Raw genomic sequence first — 8,230 nt, forward strand, 5'->3', positions numbered from 1 at the left:
AAGTTGCCTAGGAACCCAAAATTAAAAAGGAAAAGTTTTAAACTTTTAGAAGAAAAAAAGAATTCCATTATAGCCTTGGAATAGCAGTATTTCTTATACAAATCACAAAAATCTGCATATCATAAAGGGAAGTTTAAATGATCTTGTCCAGACTGGGCAAGATATTTGCTCCAAGTAAGAGCCTCTGGATAAAATTTCCATGAGTCAAATTTAATTTAAATGTAACAGAAGTGCCTATCTGGGTGCCAAGAATCTGCGGTTAGAAATCAGGGACTCTGTTAAAGCTCTGCAAAAATGTGTGTGTGTATGTGTGTGTGATGTGCAAGTGTGAAATTTTCAGGAAATATGGTCCACAGTTTCCATCAGATTTTCAAAAATCAAGACATAGGAAAAAATACAGAGTAAACAGTTAATATTTTGGCTACCCTGATTTGTCAGTGATGTCAATTCGGGTATAACAATTACAGGACTCATTTAAAGAATTAACTTGATTTTTCTTCTTCTGAGTTGACCTTTAAAGTGTTTGGTTGAAAAGATCAAAACCAATTTCCTGGCATAGTGCAGGTGCATCCCCAGACTTCATTGACAAAATGGGCAGAAATTACACCAGGAGGCAAATTTCTTGTCATGGAGAGAAAAACAAAACTTCACCTCCCCTAGATTTACGGTTATGTCTACACTTAAAATCACACTGATTTTTCTATTAGAGCCCAGGCTCCCTTTTCAAAGGCTCAGTTTGTCCACACAGAGTATCTTTTTCTGTTTCCTTAAGGAGTTAGGAAATGAGGCCGTTACCCTTTTGTACTTCATAAAGGCTGACCCCAAAAGGATTCCAGTCCATCTAAGAAGGTAATTCCCAGTTTAATATGAGTTTCAATGAACCCCTCTTACTGTCAAGATGAGACCAGACACCAGATGGAAACTCAAATTTCAGAATGGAGAGAAAAGAGTAAAACCAACCAGCAATCACCAATCAAAAGCAAATTAAACTTTCTGATGTCTTTTATTTTGATCAAACTTGAGATGATTTAGAAAAGAGTAGAGAAGGAAAAAGAAGAAACAATCCTAGAGAATATAATCTAAGAGAAACTCTTGGACTAGAGTGATCTAGTGGAGTCAAAGTCATCCTCAGATGTATCTGGGGGTGAGGGGTAGTTGAGGAAGGGAGTGGATGGTAATGCTGAAACATTTACAGGAAGTACACTTTGTACAAACTTGAAAACAGTCACCTGGGGCTCATGACTCTTGTTTCAAGCATAAATTACATTTCTTTTATTGCTTATTGTTGTGTGTGTGTTTTTTTGTTTTATTGTATGTAGTTGTATGATAAAACTTCTTATAGCCCTGGCCAGTTTTCTCAGTGGTTAGAGGGTTAGCCAAGGACAGAAGGGTTGTGAGTTGGATTCCCAGTCAAGGGCACTTACCTTGGTTGCAGGCTGGATCCCCAGCCCCAGCTGGGGCATGTGCATGAGGCAACCAATTGATATGTCTCTCTCACATTGATGTTTCTCTCGCTCTCTCTCTCCCTCTTCCCTTCCCTCTGCTCTCTGTAAAATAAAAAGCTCAATGGAAAAATAATCATCTGGTGAGGATATAAAAAACAAAAAACCTACCTATAGCAAGATTAAAAATTGCATTTTGTATTTAAATTTAACATTATAATCTTTGGTCCTCATCATTCCTGGCCTCCCTCCTATTGCTAGTCTTCATTTTAGAGTTAGGACTCCCAGTAAAATCCTGGGTGTGGCAGTACATTGGGATGGGATGGCCAGACCGGTCATTTGAAACTACCTTTCACTTTATTGCCAACATTACTTAACATTTTGGAACTGAGTCAAATCCATTTTGAGGGAGTTTAAAGAGCTGGCTGGGTTTTGCACCAGCCTTATCATGGTAGAATTTTCTAGTAAACAGTAATATCTATATTTCCAACATAGATATTGTCCACAAGAGTTCTAACATCTGGATAATAATAAGACTGAATTAATCCATTTTTATGTCTCTGCCAAACCAAAGGGTCTCTGTTGGCTATTTTTATAGTTCTTAATGCAACATGTTACACTTTTTGCTTCCTTCCTGGAACTCTCATTCTTTGCTGCCTATAATTTTAATCGACTGTTTTAGGTTTCCAACATAGATATTGTCCACAAGAGTTCTAACATCTGGATAATAATAAGACTGAATTAATCCATTTTTATGTCTCTGCCAAACCAAAGGGTCTCTGTTGGCTATTTTTATAGTTCTTAATGCAACATGTTACACTTTTTGCTTCCTTCCTGGAACTCTCATTCTTTGCTGCCTATAATTTTAATCGACTGTTTTTGATTCTTGGTCTTTCATCAGTCTCCATATAGCATGTCCTTCTTCTTGCCATCACTTCTGCCCCAAGGACTCAGTTTTGTTCTTCTGCTTTTCTACTTCGTCCTTCCTGGAACTCTCATTCTTTGCTGCCTAAAATTTTAATGGACTGTTTTTGATTCTTGGTCTTTTATCAGTCTCCATATGCAGGTTCTTCTTGCCATCACTTCTGTCCCAAGGACTCAGTTTTGTTCTTCTGCTTTTCTACTTCTACATTCACTCTTTGAGAGACCTTGCTTCTCTCTATGGTCATGATTCCAAAATCAGCATCTCTACTCCTCCCCCTCATTCAAATGCAGACTGTATACTTTTAACCGACCACAAGAATGCTCCCTTTAAGCTACCCTGGGGCTCCTCAAACTCAGAATGTCTAAAATTTCATGCATCAACTTAAAATTGTCCATCTGTCAGTCTTGCAAGATGAAACAGTTGAAAATATTTGTTCTAATGAGAGGGTCCCTTGTGTTCTGTGAATACAGGTGTTTACTAGTATACATTATTTATTTGGCAATGTTTATCAACACTTAAAAGACATTTATTAAAATTTAACAACCTTTATTATTTGGCCTAATCTTCTACTTCTCTAAGAATTTATCTTAGAGATACATGTTCACAAATATGTAAAAAGATGCATACAAGAATTTGCATTGCAGCAATGTTTCTAAAAAACATTTTTCCTTTTAAAATTACAGTTGACATACAATATTATATTAGTTTTAGGTGTACAACCCTGTGATTAGACATTTATGTAACTTACGAAGTGATCGCCTTGATAAATCTAGTACCTCTCTGACACCATACATAGTTACTAGAATATTAGAGGCCTAATGCACAAAATTTCTGCAAGAATAGGCCTTCCTTCCCCCAGGTGCTGGCACCAGCTTCCCTCTGGCGCCCAGACCCAGGCTTCCCTCACAGCCCGGCTTTGTCTGGAAGGTCGTCCAGAAGGACGTCTGGTCTAATTAGCATATTATGCTATTACTATTGTAGACCCAGGCTTCCACAGCCCGGCTTTGTCTGGAAGGTCGTCCAGAAGGACGTCTGGTCTAATTAGCATATTATGCTATTACTATTGTAGACTAGAGGCCTGATGCACAAAATTCATGCAAGGGGCTTCGTCCAGAAGGTTGTCTGGACAGCCATTCTGCTGTTCTGCCTAATTAGCATATTAGCTCTTTATTATATAAGATTATTGACTATATTCCTTATGCTGTACTTTACATTCCCATGACTATTCTGTAACTACCAATATGTACTTCCTTCCTTGTAGTCCCTTCACCTTTTTCACCCATTCCTTAATCCCTCTCCCATCTGGCAACCATAAAAATATTCTCTGTATCTATAGTCTATTTCTGTTCTGCTTGTTTGTTTATTTTGTTTTTTAGATTCCACATACCGTATAAGTGAAATCATCTGGCATTTGTCTTTCTCTGTCTGACTTATTTCACTTAGCATAATATTCCCTAGGTCCATCCATGTTGTTGCGGATGGCAAGATTTCATTATTTTTTATGGTTGAATCATATTCCATTGTATAAATGCATCACTTCTTCTTTACCCATTCACGTATGTGTGAGCACTTAGGTTGCTTCCACATCTTGGCTATTGTAAATAATGCTGCAGTAAACATAGGGATGTATATGTCTTTTTGATTTGGTGGCTTGGGTTTCTTCAGATAAATACCCAGAAGCAGAGTTAGTTTTAAAGTCTATTTTGTTTGCCACCTGAGCTTTTTGTTGTTTCCATTTTCATGAAATATATTTTTCATTCCTTTACTTTCCGCCTGTGTGTGTGTCTTTTGGTCTAAAGTGAATCTCTTACAGACGGCATATATAAAGGTCTTGTTTTGTTATCCATTCAGTTATTGTATGTCTTTTGATTGGAACATTAAGTCCATTTGTATTTAAAGTAATCATTGATAGACATGTATTTCTTGCCATTTTGTTTTTCATTCTTTTGATATGTTTTTTCTTCTTAAAGAAGACCCTTTAACATTTTTTGTAATGCTTGTTTGGTGGTGATGAACTCCTTTAGCTTTTGTTGTTGTTGTTTTCCTTGTTGTTGTTGCTGTTGTCAGGGAATCTCTTTATCCGAGCTTTGATTCTAAATGATAGCTTTACCGGGTAGTAATCTTGGTTGTAGGTCCTTGCTTTTCTTCACTTTTAATATTCCGTGTCAATTCCCTCTGGCCTGCAAAGTGTCTGCTGAGAAATCTGCTGACAGTCTTATGGGTAACTAACTGCTTTTCTCTTGCTACTTTCATGATTCTCTTTTTATCTTTAATCTTTTGCATTTTAATTATGCTGTGTCTTGGTGTGGGCCTCTTTCGGTTCATCTTGCTTGGGACGCTGTGCTTCCTGGACTTGTATGGCTATTTCCTTCCCCAGGTTAGGTAAAATTTCCAGAATTATTTTTTTCAAATAGGTTTTCAATTCCTTGTTCACTCTCTTCTCTTTCCAGCACCCCCATGATGCAAATGTTGGTACACTTGAAGTTGTCCCAGAGGCTCCTTACACTATCCTAAAATTTTTGGATATTTTTTTTCTGTTCTGATTGGGTGTTTTTTGCTTCCTTATATTCATAATTATGGATTTGATTCTCTGCTTCATCTACTCTACTGTGATTCCCTGTAACTTATTCTTCATTTTGGTTAGTGTATCTTTCATTACTGACTGATTCTTTTTATGGTTTCTGCATCCTTTCTTACACTGTTGAAGTTCTCACTAAGTGCCTTGAGCATCCTTATAAACATTGTTTTGGGCTCTGTATCTGGTAGTTTGCTTGCCTTCATTTCATTTAGTTCTTTTTCTGGAGATTTCTCCTATTCTTTTATTTGGGGACTATTTTTTTTTTGTCTCCTTATTTTAGCTGCTTCCCTGTGTTTGTTTCTATGTATTAGTTAGAGCTGTGATGTCTCCCAGATTTGGTAGAGTGCCCTTAAGTAGTAAGTGTCCTGTGGGCCCAGTGGCACAGCCTCCTGAGTCACCCAAGTTGGGCACTCCAGGTGCAACCCCTGTGTGGGTTGTGTGCACCCTCCTGTTGTAGTTGATCCTTGATTGTTGTTGGCATGTCACTGAGAGGAACTGATCTCCAGGCCCATCAGCTGCAAATATTGTCTGCAACTATAGCACAAGAGCTGCTGTGCAGAGGCCGACCCCGCAGAGCAGGATTTGCTTCAGCGAAACTTTGGTGCCCACTGAGTTGGTCCCTTGAATACGTCACTCATGGAGACAATTGGGCTGTAACTTTTGGCACAAAAGTTACATATGCTTATTGGTGATGTCTGAAGCTGTCCACCCAGTACACTGGCTTTGGGGCCTCCCAGGAGGTGCAAAGTCAGCCACCACCTGTGCCCTGCCTGGGGCCACTCGGCATGAGCTACAGAGTGATCTGCAGGTGGCTGCTACTTGTGCTGGGCTCGGAGGTGCCCAGGCAAGGCCGAGCTGTGAACTAAGGCTGGCTTCCATTAGTGCCAGGCCTAGGCCACTTAGCAAGAGGTATGGGGTACACAGAGGCCAGATGCTGCTTGTTTGAGAGATTTTTATGAAAATCCACAGCATGAGCCAAGAGAGGCCAAGAGAGGAAAAGCTATGAAAACAGCTGTAAGTTGGGTGGGGCAGGGTTTCATGGAATTACCAGGGCAAGGCAAACAGTGTTAGCCAGGTTGATGGAGACTCAGATATGGTGCCCACCTGCCAGCTCTGCGGGGTGAGGACTCAGAAAAGGAAGAGTGAGTGGCCCCTGCCAGCACTTCTCTCTGAGAGAAAGCTGCCCCTCCAGCCCTGTCCTGATGTCAGACAATTAAGTTCCTCCCCCTTTGTCCCTGGTGCCTTTCAAGCTGCTGCCCCAGCGCTGTAGCTCAGAGGGAGGGAGTCCGACTAAGTCTAAGTGTGGGCCTTTGAAGAGGAACACCTGAAACTCTAGCAGCGCTCCGTCTCACTCAGCCACTATCTTGGCTGGTCTTTAAAGGCAGAAGTTTTGGAGACTTCTCTGCTTGGCACTGGAACCCTGGATTAGGGGTTTTGATGTGCAGCCAGGACTCATTGCTCCTCAGGGGCACCTTTGTGTTGGAGATATACCTCCCGGTTTTTAATTGCCACACATGAGTGTAGAACCAGCCTGTTCTGAGTCTCCGCCACTCCTATCAGTCTCGATATGGTTTCTTCTTTATATCCTTCATTATAGGACTTCTGTTCAGCTAGTTGTCAGGCAGTTCTGAATGGTGGTTATTCTGTAATTTTATTGTAATTTTGATGTGATAGTGGGAGGTTCTGAGTACCATGTTTACCTATTTAGCCATCTTGACCGAACCCCTGCAAACAATAGCAGCAGCAACATCCAGGCTACCTTGTCCACATTCCATTTTTACTTCTTTTGGCACAAAAGTTACATATGTTTATTGTAAAAAAAAAAAAAAGTATTACATTTTATGGAAATATACGGAATAATGAAGTCCCCTTTTATTACCCCAATGTTACTTGTCAACAAACAAGGCTAATCAATAAATAATTAAGATAAAATTTTTGGTTTTGTCAATAGATTTGGTTAAGAAGAAAAACTGTAATAACCTTTTTACCATTTTGTATCTGTTTAAAAACACTGGCCTTTGAAGATTTTTATAGGTTTTGGTGGGAACAAGGCGACAATTCCACTTTTCTTCCGTATGTGCTCTTAGGATGGGCAGACACTGCTATTCCAATTGCCAAAAACAGAGAAACTAGAAGCAAATCGTAGTTTAAATGAGCACAGCAGATACGCCTTGCATATAAGGTTCCCAGAACCAAGGAAAGCTTGGATAAAAGGAGATACCATCTGGTACAACTAGGTACCTAAGACCTCAGATTCTCATTTCTTTCTTCATGACCAGCCCTCAGGCCCTCCCCATTCTGGTGAGTGAAGCTGAATGGTGAACTTATCTTATCTCACTTGACAGAGATCATTTCCCAGGAACCACTCTGTCTCCTGAGCCCCGGGCACAATCATTTCTTGGAGTGCTCACCTGTTCCTTCAGTGCCTCACTGCTCATCTTGCCAAAATTCTCCACAGGCCCTCTTAAATAAATGCAATTCTTATACTTTGACCATTAGACTGCATTGGCAATTGATTTATGTACACATTAGAAAGTGTATTATTGTAGAGTATGTAGGCATATAGTTTAGAATTGGTTATGTGATGCTGTGGTCAGTTCTAGAAAGAAAAAGTATACCCCTGTTATTGCAGCATTGTTCCTATGAGAAAATCAGATTTGATTCACAATCTTTTGATTTATTATACCTTTTTGAGTAAGTCAACCTATTGTAAGTTTAAGAACTCCTTGTACTAGTATTACTATTTGTAATCATTGGATCTTTGCTGAATTCATTATGAAGAGATTAGGTTAGTACTGCCAACTTTAATACCATATAATCAAAATGTGAGGAACAGAGTGGGGAGAACACATAAGTCATGGGCAGTTGGGTATGAAAGGGAAAGAAAAATGACTCCCTTTCTTGAAAAAGGAGGAGTTTTCTTGACAAAATTCACTAAAATGAATTAATAATTGACTTTTAGGTATTTGCAGTTAGTGCTCCATTGCTCTATTAGAAAAAAACAAACAAAAGGAAACAGGATTGCCATTGACTATTCTCTAAACTTCCAGTAACAGTAAGAGATATTTTACTAGAACACCTATCTGATTCAAGTTAACTCAGCAAGAAAAGGCAGCCAAGATCAAGTGACAGGCTATTGTGAATTCTACATACTTTAGAATCCTAATTGCTAGCTCAAAAACTCATTATTTTAAATTTAACTAAATTACTTACCAACCCTACATGTTATCTTCTACTTCTTTACACATTTATAGAGCTCTGAAAAAGCTCTATAAATCTCCAAAG

Source organism: Myotis brandtii, unplaced genomic scaffold (genome assembly GCF_000412655.1).
Source record: "Myotis brandtii unplaced genomic scaffold, ASM41265v1 scaffold1186, whole genome shotgun sequence".
Taxonomy (NCBI): domain Eukaryota; kingdom Metazoa; phylum Chordata; class Mammalia; order Chiroptera; family Vespertilionidae; genus Myotis; species Myotis brandtii.